The sequence below is a fragment of the Anas platyrhynchos genome, chromosome 3 (genome assembly GCF_047663525.1).
Source record: "Anas platyrhynchos isolate ZD024472 breed Pekin duck chromosome 3, IASCAAS_PekinDuck_T2T, whole genome shotgun sequence".
Classification (NCBI taxonomy): domain Eukaryota; kingdom Metazoa; phylum Chordata; class Aves; order Anseriformes; family Anatidae; genus Anas; species Anas platyrhynchos.
Genome location: NC_092589.1, coordinates 103712686 through 103727012, shown reverse-complemented (window position 1 = coordinate 103727012; position 14327 = coordinate 103712686). Strand labels below are relative to the sequence as shown.

Below are 14327 nucleotides of genomic sequence, written 5' to 3'. Positions count from 1 at the left end.
AAGGGGTGAGAAGAAAGACAGCAGAAACAGAGATAAAAGGATTTTTTCCCTCCCTGTTCCCAGAAGTGTACTTTGTCATACAGAGTACAATAACAACTGAAGTGTAATATGCCCCCAACACTGAATATCCCAAATGTCTTTTATAAAAAGATGACATAAACAAAAGGACAGAGAGGTCATAATATTAAGGAACATTGCTCAGAATTCATTTATCTTGTTGATGTTTGCTATCCAAAAGCTTATAGGAGTCCTGGGGCAGTAGAGCACCTCAGGACAGAGCTTGCATGTCCTTGCACCATCTCATCTCCCAGGAGGGAAGTCACAGACCCTCTGCTCTGGGCACTATCTCAGCAGAGACAATGCCTCAAGACCATTTGAAACAGCTAAGAAAAGACAATGTGTATTTTAAGTGTCTTCCTCCACCATGAGGAGGAAAATCTCCCCCTAATAGTAAGGGAAAGCCTTGACACAGTAGCATAGGTACATCACCTGGATCTGAAACTGGCAACAAACATGTTGCTCTGGAGAAAATGAGCATGGCCATCTCATTTGTTTGCTTTAAGTCATGGACCCATTAGGCCCTCACTAAGAACTCCCATCTGTTTTCTAATACCACTTTAATGCCATGAGCCACTGCCTTTGAATACTACAGCCAAGATCAAGTTACAACCTATAAATTGTTGTGGCAACAACCAAGTCTTATGTCAAAGGCATGGAAGACCAGTCATTAAATCATTAACAGTTGAAGTGCTTAAATTCTTTGAGTATTTACCTAAATTTAGTATTTGGTATTTAAATTGGCAATTAGGAGAAACTGCTCAGAAAGCATAGTTAGGCACTGGAAGGTGTTGCCCAGGGATGTTGTGGAGTCATTGTGCCTGGGGCTGTTTAAGGAAAGGTTGGATGTGGTGCTTAGGGACATGGTTTAGTAGGTGACATTGGTGGTAGGGGGATGGTTGGACCAGATGTTCTTGGAGGTCTTTTCCAACCTTAATGATTCTAGGGTTAGAAAAATCACTGCACAGGGAATCTAGGAAATAAGAAAGATTTTCTCCATATTAATAGTCGTGCTATACACGCTGTTGTTCACCTTCTCCCCAGGTTTCAACAAACCTGAACAAAGGCTACATGATTGAGATAGTCTGACTGAGATCAAACAGATTGGAACAATTTATAAGCATCGTGACCAGAGAAAGATGGGAATTCAGAATAAAAACTCCCTCCCCACTGACAGTTGACAAGAACTAAAGCGGTATCATTGTTTAAAGGAATTGCGATATATATAATCATTTCAACAGATGCTGGCAACAACCAGGAGACATTCAGAGTGTAAGACCAACATCCTGTTGACTTTTTTGCTTATCAGAAGACAAAATCAGAAACAGTTCAACTCATTTTCCTGACTGAATACTTACAGATCTTGCTTATACTGAAAGAAAGCAGATGGTTACTAAGTTTAGATTTACAGAGTATTCTGCATCTTGTAGCCTCCACCTTTGTTAACATAATTCATGCATGGGTACATGGAGGTATACGAAGCTAGCACTCAGCCACAAAAGGCAGCTCTGCATGCAGTTAAGACCTGTTCCATATTAACATAGTGAAGTGAAAATATCAGTATGTTTTCCAGCTATCTAAGCTCCCATTATAGGCACGGGCTGTGGGTGCCTACTTCTGTCTGTGCTGACTTATGTTAGCAGTGCTGCTGGCTGTACTGGCTACAACTATACTACTAGCTGAAGGCAACCCAGTAGACACCTGCATTTAAAATACTTCAAATCTTAGGACAATTCTCACCCACAGGCTGAAATCACCCTGTTGCTGGGCTGAAATCACCCAAAATGAAAGGAGTCTGGGGCAAACCAATGAGACTTCACCTCCAAGAGGTCTAGAAGTGAGGTAAGATGAAAAAAAGACTAGTTCTAACCAAAAGCAATTGCAACCTAGGCATGCAACTCACAATTGCAAAATCCTTAGGACACTAACTGGCAGTGAGAAATCTGAATTATTTTATAGCTTGTGAAGGCAACAGTAATAACAAGAGTACAGACTATTCTACTGCTTTCTAGGGTTACATCTCATTTTATTATTTTCCAGAAACTCATAAACCACCCAGTCAAAGCCATCCGCTTCTCTTTGCCTTCCCTCCCACCCCTAGCATTTTCCCATGTTTTCATTTTTCTGTTCCCCCCAACTCTTTCCCCCTCCACCTCTTTTTTCACTTCCTCCTATTCTTTCCCTCCTCTGCTTACAAGGAACTGATGAATTAGTGCTTTCTTTGAGCTGTCTCCACAATAACAATAAATCAGCAAGAAGTAGTTTGAAACTTTAACATACCACAAGGATTTTCTTCTCCACAGTTGACTCCCCTAGAAAAGTAACAGCTATGTTTACACAAAGCCCAAATCAAACCAAGCTTGAGCTCTGTGGGTTTTTTCCTCAGTTGGCGGGGGATGGAAGGGAAGGGAAGAGAAAAGCCTTGGAAACTTCAAGCTAGAAACCACATTTAAAGATGTGTGAAATTACTGGGAAAATGCAAATATGAGCAAGGGGAGTGGAGCCCTAGTTGAGACACTCAGTGAGACTGGCTGAGCAATTCTCTTGTCTCCACCAAAAACAGAAAATCAGAATTGTCTTCTTTCTTGTAACTATGACAAAATGCATGCTTGGTGCACTGCCCAGTGCTGCACAAGTCTCAGATGAAGAAACAAATTACTTGGGAATGAAAAAAAGAACACTGAAAACACTCTTATTGTCTGTCACTTGTATATTAACAGTGGAACTTGGGTTTTAACAACTGCTCACATCCTTGCTGTAAGATAACACATACAAAGTACCATCCCCACATACGCTACAACTGTGCTTTAAAGCAGATAAGCCTGTAGCTGAAAACCGCATTCAGAGTGGAACGGAGTCTGGTTAACTTACCTACAGCTATCTTTTTTTTTTCCCCCCTGACTGAATAATAACCAAGTTCCAGTTAGATATTTATAAGATACAGCATTTCCAGAGCTCCCAGTGCTGACAGCAAGTTCCCAGACTCATGACTCAGTTCTGCCCCTTAGAGATTAGCGGGGAGTTTTCCCAGATTGTGAAGAGCTCACTTCTACTAATAGTAAGTGGCAGAAGACCCAACAGAGCACGTACGGTCAATGGAGCTAATATGAAAACATGGCTGAAATACAAGAAAAGAGAATGATTCTTTATAGAAAGAGGAAATCTTCATGGAAACATTCCATGCAATAATTACTTAATGCTATCTGGAAAATTACTTTTTTCAAAACCACATCTAAAAGCACCAACCATAGCTAGAAGTTGGACAGCTTCTTTGTAGATCTAACAGCTTCCACTGTACCATATCACATTGTCCCAGAACTGTACTTTCAGTCATCAGATAATACAGAATGCAGTGGATTTGAACTGGATGTTATGGCATACGTGACTTTTACCATGTCAGTGTAACATACCAGGCTTAAGCGTGAGGAGGATGAGACTCAGTCTAAGACAGTCACTTCATTGTTGGCACCTGAGGAAGGAGGTTTTCAAAAATAATTGCCTACACAGCTTGCCTTTCATTGTTTAAGTAGGCAATTTTGAAGGCCTTCAGAGAGAGATTGTGTCCGCTTAATATCACATTTGCACATTACAGAACTGCATCTTCAACTCATTTCTCCTAATCACGTCCCGACGTAACACTCAGCCTGCACACGGGTGGACACAGACCTGTCACTCACATTGCCCCTGACAGCACAGCTATAGAACCTATAGATAGATCCTTATTATGCAATAACACTGATTAAGGGCAGATATTTAATGTGGTAATCTCTTACCTTCTTACTGATAGTCAAGTCATTTAGTACAGGCTGTGGAAGATCTTCAACACACACAATCAAGATGAAATTCCTATAACCAGTGTGAGCTACACACACACAAAAAAACATGAACTAGTGATTACTAGAACATTACTTGAATACAAAGCTATCGGTAACCCCTTCTGCCCCAAACTTGCTGCAGAACTGAGCAGCTCAGTTTACTTATATTGCAGGCACATGTGTCAGCTAGTACCTATCACATCATGTAGGCTTGTGGGTTGGATGAGCAGTTCACTAGCCGCCTATAAGACATTTTCCATTCTCTACTCCCTCTGCAGAATTAGAACCGGCATTTGCTGGCTTTTCAGAGGAGCAATGCATCAACCTCACAACACCAGCCCCAGATCTACTCCTACACAGTAATATTGCTGTTATGTAGTAATTCTTCCTGCTTTGCTGCTTGGTTGAGTTCTCCCCCACCCCACCCATTTCCCTCTTCCCCACATTTAACAATTTTTACAGCATAACACATGCACCTGTTTGCTGCAGACATCAGAAGCACTATAGCACCCCATTTGCATGGAGCAGAAACTACGTATAACATCTGCTACAGCAGAAGCAGAAAGGCCAGGAGATCAAACTAGTGACATACTGGGACAGCCAAAAACATACAGAAAGAAATGAAAGACTGCAGTTTCACCACAGCAGAAGTGTTCTCTTCAGGGCCCCCCAAGCTAGATTTGTCTAGACAAGAAGCACTGATGAATTACAACAAACCTTTGAGTTATAGAACATGTGTAGAGGAATGCTATTGTGTTTTTTTCCATGTTTTTGTAAGGTTGAGCACAGCTCTTAAAAAAATAGGTGTTGGACTTTTCTGATATGTCAGCATAACCAATCTGAATCACATAATTAATTTGAATTGCAGTTAAAGAAAAAAGAAAAAAGGTACGTTGCCTTACACGTGACTGCATTGTTGGAAAAGGAAAGCTGAAGGGACTGCAGCCAGTCCCTTCCAGTATCCACATACCATGTAATTCATCTGCTCACATGGGAACATCTCAGGTTACAATTAATACATATGAAAACACCTAATGTGAGCAGAGTACTCACTATACTGTAGGCTTGATATTTAGTGAAGATTACAGCCTACTCAAAAGATGGAAATTACCTGCAAGTGTTTTGTGATGTCTGTTAGCTCTTCTAGAACGTATCAGCCCCTTCTCCAAATTCACACACACTCTGAAACATATACTTTCAACCTAACCCACCCTGTGATACTCAGTTCTGGTGTGTTACGTGTATCACACACTGCATATTCACAACAGCAGTGTTGGGTTGTGGCTCTGTGCATGCCAGGTGCATTTTACTGGATCCATGACCTCTACCAGCTCATGGTTCTGGGCAAGAAGAGCACCAAAATGTCACCCTTGCTGCAGCCTTCTTATAAGTTGCAGTGCTTACCTGCTTACTACTAGAGTGTACTCAGGGTGCAGTGATACAAAACGTACTTATTCTTAGAGAGATCTGGCATGCAGCATAAAGCAAGGGAAATTTCATAAGATTTATTCTGACAAGAAGGAAAAAATATTTCTAGGGCAGCTTTTTTTTTGTTTGTTTGTTTTTGTTTATCATTCTACGGGGTTATAAACAAGAGCTTTAAAACCAGCCAAACAGATGAAGAGCTTTTTTTAGGAGACTTTTGATATTGTGTTGTTTTTTTAATGACTTAATTCTGTTAACTTCTTTAATTCAGATAAAGAAGAAACATTGATATTTAAAGCATTGATATCCATAAGAAAATACATTCCCTAAGCCACTTTATAAAAAATGAGCTCCTCCTACACATCCAAGCGATCAGTTCATTATCTGAAAGGTCACAGAATTTTGTTGCATGAAAACACCACCCAGTAACAGCTAATAGCTCTTTAGATATTCCTTTCCCTACATAAAACATCCACCTCAAGCCTCTTACCCTGAACGTAAGTTATGCCTGAAAGATACCCTTCTAAAAAGGATTTTAACTGATAGATGGTTGCTCTGCACTCTGACAAACAGTTTACTAACAGGAATCAAGCTACCTTAACATTAGGTCGGCTCTCTCCACACTGCAGGATAGCCAGAATAGTCATTATCATGCTCAAACTGTACACTCCTCTGTGGGAAAAAATATTTTATTTTTTATTGTGTTTGCACAGTGCATGCTACGATGGACCACAGGTTTCCAAAGTTAAAAACAATCTAAAGTTATGAAACAATTCAATTAATTAATACCCTTGATACTGTATTCCCCACCTCAAAAAATGGATGAGTAGTTGAATTTAAATCACAAGTGTTTTTTTCTAGATCCATTTGGGTATCAGAAAACATCTTTGAAACCGGAGTTGTCTGAGCAGTTTTACTCTTGTAGTTTTTCCTTTTGTATGCAGCATAAAAAAGGTAAGTGATCATGTCAAACACAGTATCTTAATATTAAAAATACAGTAAAAAACTTAGTACAGCGAAGTTTCACTGGAAAAAAAAAAGCTGAATTCAAAAGTGGTATTTAAAGATATTCTACGCTTTCCAGATGCCACGTGTTGAGCATTTTAGATAGTAGGAAGCTTTCCAAGTTCAACTCATGCTTTCCCAAACCAAACAGGAGAAAAAACCCAGAAGCCTGCCCTCTTTTCAGATTCTGGGAAGATCACAGATGAGGTCGTTCACTATGGTCCAAGCTGAGTACCATGGTATGCACACAGTCACACGCCACCCACCCAGCTCAAGACATAATCCCCTATTTAAAGTAAATCCACTGTACTAAGAAACAAATCTTTTTTGGTAAGTTCTGTAATTGTTGCTTTTTCCTATTTACTTTAATGGTCACCATCGCGTTTTATGTTAAGGAGATGGTGAAAGAGCAGCCACATTTGTCTGACATACCAAGTTTAAAATAGAAGCATTTGGAGAGGAATTGCTCCAGAGGTTCTAAACCAAACAACACGAGTTGCAACCCACTGTTTAAAATTAGCTTTTGTGGTTTGTTTTTAGATATTCCTAGTAGCAAATTCAATCTGATTGCTAGGTACAATAAAGTCAACCAAGAGAGAGCAATCTAGGAGGCCAATAATAGAAATTTCATTTAAAAATATGGTTATTAATGTTCCTAAAGATAGCTTATTAAATGAGTAAGCTTTGTCACAGGCTTGAAATTATTCTCTAGGTTTTTGTCTTCTTCCCACCCACCCCCTCCTACAAAGGACAATAAGTACTTGGCTAGAAGTTAAAAGCTCTACATGATTTTAGGATTAAATTGTTTGTCCATATTAAAACTAGAGAGGAAGGAAAAAAGCTGTTAGAAGCAAGGAACTGAACACTAAAATGTCTTTGAATTCCTATTTTTATATTTTGTGAAAAGAACAACTGTCTCAAAGGTATCATATATTTATTTTTATGAAATTCCTGGTTGACCTTCATTGACTACTAATGCAGTATTTTGCCCCCATTTAACTGGGGAAGATAGCCCTTTAGCTTCTTTCCAGCAGGAAATCAATTAAACAGATTCAAGAGCAACACAGTGCTATTTTAAAAACAAGTTATGAGGGAGGAATAGAGTACCTGGCCTGGCTGCTGCTTCTCCAAAAGAGCTGGAACAATTATTTGTCTCAAAAGTGAAGGGAGAGAAAGGCAGTGTATCTCCCTTACAGCAGTCAGCACAAATGGGAGCAAGAGCATCATATCTCAGAGAGGTGCTCGGAGGGTTTCAGAACTCCTTCAAGCATGAAGACCTGAGCAGACCAACATAGGAAGACCACAGCACTAGAGAAGATGGGAAACCTAGAGAAGATGGGAAACTCCTTTCATCCATATCAAGCACTGCTCTAAATAGAGAGCATACAGGTGTTTGCAACAAACTTACTACTACAGCTGTAAGCCAAGGGAATGCTACATAAGCTTTAAACACCTGAAGTCTAATAGCTAATGTCATGCAGTTGAATTAATGGGTTGTCTGAGAATGTGACTGTCAAAGCAACTAGGTCAGAACTGATTAACTACAGGCATATTTGTAGTCTAATCTGTACTCTACAAGAACAACAATAAAAAAAATTCTAAACCCTGCTAGCAAAACCTTACAGAAGATAACAATGAAGAGAGGAGGATATGCAGACCAGGAGACTTCCAAAAAACAAGATATAAAAGGCATTTAAAGCATAAACTGACCACGTGCAGTTTCTGAATGAGTGGCAGTTATCAAATGAATGGAATTAACTAGCCATTTATAAAATGCTAGATAACGATGACATAATTTAAAAAAAAAAAATATATATATATATCATAATACATTAAAAATATGGATGCAAAATAAGGGTACTAGAGTGTGGTGAAACCAGAATTCAGGTTGAAGGGCAGAGACCTTTCCCCCCAGTCACTGGTCACAACATTTGGCCACAGAAACAAATTGGACTTGATTCAAATCTATGGTTAGAAGAGCTGTGTTGATGGAGACTGCACCAATACCTGCTAATGACATGAAATAAGCAGAAGGCGTGGGATGCTGGAACACCAGCAGCATTTAGAGGCTTAGCAGATGGAGAAAGCAGGCAAAGTGGTATGTAGTACCTAAGGGAATATAATCATCCTGTATCACAGACAATTTGTACTCTCCTGCCTTCTCTACTAATACTCAAAATGAAATTTTTGTTTTGGGGAGATTGGCTTTGTGTTTTGTTTCAAGCAAGTATGGTTGAAAAGTGAGTACTCTGTTTGGAACAGCAAGTGTTGAGGTTTGAGAGGGCTCCAAGTTCATGGACAAGTTACTTCCACAGACCCAGAGAAAGCTCCTTCTCTTGCACAGCTCAGCTTGCTCCTGTGACAGACCCAGACACCAACCTCCTGCTTCCTCTGCCTTCGATTCCAGCCTTTATAGAACTGGAAACCAACACCTCAATTAGATAGAGACATTAAAAGGACCACTGAATAATATAAAAGTTATTCGGCAAGCTGTAAATCAGCCTTTTACCTTAGTGGCAAAGGAAAGGGATGAAGCTGACAGATCCTTTCTCTCTGAGATGCAGAAGCCCTTTGGCAGGTTCTTTCCTACTGGGCAGTTCTTACCCTGTGGGACTGTTTCAACCCAACCTTCAAATTCTGTAGCAAAGTGAAACTGGATGGAGTTATGCAAAAAGCAAACCACAACTGAACATAAAGGAAGGAAGAAAATTTCTAGCTATTCAGGATGGGAGGAAAATTCAATAACGCTGAGAGAAAACACAGAGGGCTTTTGAACTGGTTTTACTTGGAAAAAGATGGTATCAATACATTAGCAGTGAACAAAAAAATGGTAAGAGAAAGTTAGATGACCTAGAGTAACCCCCGAATCTAGGAAGAGGCAAAAAAGTTTCCCAAGCACAGCTGTAGTGAATCTCATTTAAAAGGAGAAAAAAAATGGTAGTTCTGCTTATGAAAGCTCAGGAACTGACTTTGTTATGAGCAACAAGACCCTTCTGCATAAGGCAGTCAATTGCTACAAGGACTGGTATGCAGTGGTTGCTTAACTCTTCCCTATGAAGGTCAAAATACACAACAACAGACAAGTGTCTTGACTTGTGCCTCTTTCTCCACTTCATGCACTGCCAGTACATTCCAGCACATTTAAGTATTGGAATCCTACTGCTTTCCTGATTGCTTTATGTGTCTGTAGCAGTCAGTGCCCCCTACTCCCTTCTCATTCACTACTAGGGGAAAAAAGTGGTCAATTCCCGACTCCACCAACTCTTCCAATCCAATCTTAATAGAGAAGTGGCCATTTACACGTACCTGGAACAAACTATTCAGAGAGACAATTTCACACATACACAGCATCTGTTCAAAAGCAAGCATTTCAGCCAGATTTCAGTTCTACAAAATGCAAAAGGAGAAAAAACCCTCCAATTTAGTTATAAGCATGCAGTAGAATCCCCAAAACAACTTACTCAATCTGCATCATCTATAAACCAATGCTGTATTTTCAAAAAACAGCAACAAAAAAAGGGGAAAAACCTCCAGTATTTGAAAGAAAATCTCAGAGATGCAACCTACAGCTACTGATTTCAAGAGGATGCTAAGTTCTTCTGTGGCAATAGTGACAATAAGAACTAAGAGTGTGTTTGTTTGTTTGTTTGTTTGTTTTTAAATTTTGAAGAGTAAGCTCCTGGCCTGGTTAGGACTATTCCTTGTCACTTTGCACGAACCGCAAACCTGTACATATAAACAACCAGGCAAACAAAGAAACACAGATAGCTCTAAAATGATCTGATATAAGATACTTTCTAAAATTTTGCATACCAAAATAAGTCATTTCTCACTTTCAAACCTTTCTTTGCTATCAGAAGAGATTTTCTGTGGACTAAGGCCAAAAAAAAAAAAAAAAAGATTTTCTTTTACATCCTGTTTCATGAACTGTAATTCAGACACCCTTGTGGCTGTTGCCACAGAATGGGTTTGTCACCTCTGCAGTGCAGTTCTTTCTTCCTGTCACAGGCTGAAAAGCCAATACTTAGCTTCTGTGGACATTTTACAGTCACATCTTCACTAACTTTTGTTTTACCTATCAACATTTCCAAGCTGGATTCAGCAGTACCCAAATACACCGCTTGGCTACAAGATGCAAATAATAATAATAATAATGCAAATTATGCATGTGTCACTGGAGCTGAGTCATCCACACTTTGCACCCACCAATAAATGATGGTACACTCAGCACAGAGATCTCAGATACCACAAGGGGTGCAGACAACTAGTGAGGAAATCTTATCTTTGCTGTGACGTCACATGGTCTGAACTTGTGGGTAGACCTGTGCGGTGTCAAGAGTTGGACTTGATGATCTTTAAGGGTCCCTTCCAACTCAGGATATTCTATGATTCTATGATCTGAGGCAAAGGCAAAAATATTGCGATTGCTTCCTTCCACAGTAAAATGAAACAACTATTTTAAGGCTATAGACAATGAGACAGAAATAAACAACTGCATAAGAAAGCTCCACAATTTCAAGCCAACACCAGATCATTAGGGAAGACTTTTGCCTTTTACTGGCAAACTAATTTTCCCCATCTGTTCCCTTCTCAACCCCCCCACTAATGAGCAGAAGCAAGCTACAAAGCTCCATCTATGAAAGCATCTCCAAAGACAAAATACACAGCTTTTCTCTAGATGTCTAGGGAGGAAGATCAATACTTAGAGAAGATCAGTGGGTTCTGTCGATACATTTACTATCATACTGACAGAGCAGTGAGCTTTTGCCTGCTAGACAAGAAAAATCAGATGGCAGCACTCCTCTGCTTCATATTAATAGCTTGAACTATGTATGGTATGTTCTTGTTCATTACACAAATACCTCATGATCATCCGTATGCCACAAATATTTTCCAATACAGACTTCTGCCAGAATATGCTCCATTTCAGTAATCCTTCAGAGCCATTTCCGTGCAAACAGGGTTGGCAGGGAGCAGAAAGATGCAAAATCAAATCACACTTCAGCTATGGAAAAACACAATGGATCTGAGCTGCTCAGAACGATCACAGAAGCCCAAAGGAGATTGCTGAAGTTCAGTTGTTTCACATTTGGTAGAACAATGACACGAAAATGTAGTTTCTACTCCTTTAAAATATTAGTAATAGCCCTTTTCTGCATGCTTTTTCCAAGAGATTGGACACAGATCTTGAGAGTACTTCAAGAAAATTTGCCCCTTATATTTCAGAAAAGGCAGTAAGATGCCTGGAGAGCTGTAAGGGTCTTTAGAAAGACCTCAGCTGAAAATTAAATAAACAGAACAAACTGAACTGCTTATAAGAATGTGATGTGGAATGAATGCATAGGCAGACCAGCATGTATGAAATATTGGAACTCTCACAGGAGAAGGATGGAGAGCTGATCTCAAGGAAGGAGACACGGGAGTTTAGCTTATTTAGCTTAGCATGCGGGGATCAAGAAGAGACATGGTCTACCTGCATAACAAAGTAGGAAAGGAATTATCCAACCTAAAACTCATCATTGACCACAAGAACTTACACGTATAAACTTGTTATTATACATTTATTATAAAAATATGAAGAAAGTTTCTAGAGTGGTAGAGATGCACCAGATGCTTCTATTACTGCCTTCCAAAAGAAGCAGGGGGAACAGAAATAGTGATTACTTGTGAGATGAAAGTTTATGAAGTTACATGATCTACAGTCCAAACTTCAGGGGAAAACAAGAAATTAATCCCAATTCTCTGCATTTAAGTTTTAAATCTTTAAAATACCAAGCAATGAAGTAGTAGAATTGTTTGATTTCAACTTTTTTTTTCCCCCTTTTTAAGCAAGAGGTACAGAAAACAATAATACATTCTAGTTTCAAATTAATTTTTTTTCCTGTTTTGTTTTTCTGCTAGTAAAAAGGTAAACAAAAAAAGCTTTTTTTTCAGTTAGTACTAAAAAAGTGAGCTGGAAAAAACACCAGGTGAAATATTTCAGCAAGCTTTACATTTAAACAGCATTTCTTCAAACTAAAACATGTTACTCAAGCTGAACACTCAGCTTGTTATATAAAAACTCAATAGCTAAACTCAAGCCAATGAGGAAATGGTTATGTTTTCTTCACACTAGGTTCTTCTTGTGCTCAGAAAAAGTCATGCAAGAACATTATTACAGTTTGAGGATTAAGCCAAGAACATGAGTTTCAAAGGAAAAAAAGAAGAAAGTCTGCCAGTCTGTAAGTATATGGCTGTTAAATACTATTTTCAAAAGATACATGCAAGCAAAAGTGGCATTGCTAAGGAAAATGGAAAGTTACTAATAGCTAACTACCAGTTCAGGGAAAAGAAGAATCTAAAAGTGTCATTAATTTCCACATATAGCAACATACTAGGGTAAGCATAATGCAGCACTTATGGCACTGGTGATATTTACAAGATGATTTTTTTCCAATCCACTATCAGAAAAAAAATGGACACTCATTATTGAAATAGAATTTTTATTGCCTTCTAGTAGGCAAGATAAGCATGTGTGCTACATCTTTTTTTCATTGATTGGAAATGCATTTATCAAATAAATCAACAGTTTGCCATGATATCAGTACATATAGATTTGTAGCCATCTCTAAAAGAGAATCACTTTTTTATTACCCCGTTTCCTTATTTAGAGTATTACTGTTCATTAAAATTGAAAGGGTATTATTGTGGAACACTAAGCTAATAAATCAAGGAACACATATGAAAGCAAATAAGGCTCTGCTATAGAGCTCAATATAAAAATAAAAACCTAATGAGACTATTTAAAGTAGTACGGTAAAACTATACTATGAGGACAACTGTAGAACTGCACCAAAACAAGTTTCTCTTTATGCCATGCATTTCTCTAGAAGGTAAATAGGAATGAAGCTTTTTGTTTGTTTGTTTTTCCTACATTTAATTTTGTAAACAAACAAGGTCATTTTATTCTAGAGCTCTATAACTAAAAACTAACTTTGACAAATTCTGTCCTCTGTAGAAGTTTGGGCTACATGGTTTTGATATTTTATGGGGGAACACATCAGTAATTCCAGAGACTCCAAAAACCCCTCTCTCAGGAGCTTTTTTCCAGCTCTTGTTGGCTTAAGAGGCCTATGAAAGAGTGGCTGCATTGGAAACTGCATCTGTCTGTGCCCAGGCCAAGTGTTGTCAAGACAGTTAAATGCAAACGCCTACCACAACAAGCTCTCCTTTGTCAGTCACAGGGATCCCATGAGAAAGCACCAACCAGTCTAGGAATTTGGCTCAAGGTAGAGTTAGACAAGCCTGAAAAACAAAAATAAGGGTCAGACTTTATTTAGATTGACTGTATAAAACCGGAACTAACAGCTCTGTTCTGTCAATGAGCTTTTAAAAGCGTGCGGTGGCACAAGTGGTCTTAGAGAAGGCAGAAATTCACCTCTTAACTCTTTCTGGCTCAATAAGTATATGGGATGGGATTAGTTTCAAACTGGTATGAGACAAATGCTTAATACAATGCACTTTTAAACCTGAAGGTAGAAAATACATGTTATGACCCCTCACATAGCTTAAGTCCTCATGATCAGAACTTCATGAAAACGTACTCTGAAGTATCACAGACTGCATCCAGCAACAGATTCACAGGCTTCATAGTGTACGAAATAAGTCACATTTTCACACATTTAGCAAAGCATTCCAAGAAACAGTACCAGGACAACATACACATACACAGACAAGCCTACTACTTTGAGCAAAAATGGACCGTAGGCAGAGCATTTTAATAAAGATGATGAGATGCAAGAGAAGAGGAGGAATTCAGAATTCAGTTCTAGTTCCACTTCAAGCTATTTCCCATTTTCAGATTTACCCAAATGTTACTCTATATGCTCAGAGTAAGTAAATTTTAAACTTAAAAAAAAAAAAAGATAATAAAGGATGATTTTAAAGCAGCTTTGGGGAATTAATTTATAGTCAAACACATGATTGTGATATTCTTAATTTCATAATCAAAACAGTATTAAACAATATGTTGTTTAAAAATAGTTG

General features: G+C 38.7%; 1 protein-coding gene across 4 annotated transcripts in view; it reads right to left on the bottom strand.

The window, feature by feature from the left end:
* RNF144A (ring finger protein 144A) overlaps window positions 1-14327 on the bottom strand; it is a 61501-nt gene that overhangs the window by 32459 nt on the left and 14715 nt on the right. For 2 of the 4 annotated variants that reach the window (XM_027455203.3, XM_038176769.2), the window contains exon 2: window positions 13497-13586. The exons of 1 other annotated variant lie outside the window; for it this stretch is intronic. The gene's annotated coding sequence lies outside the window, so the exon portion shown is untranslated. Of the gene's footprint in view, window positions 1-3830; window positions 3853-13496; window positions 13587-14327 lie in introns of those variants that run through there. One more of the 4 variants, XM_038176770.2, reaches the window with a different exon arrangement.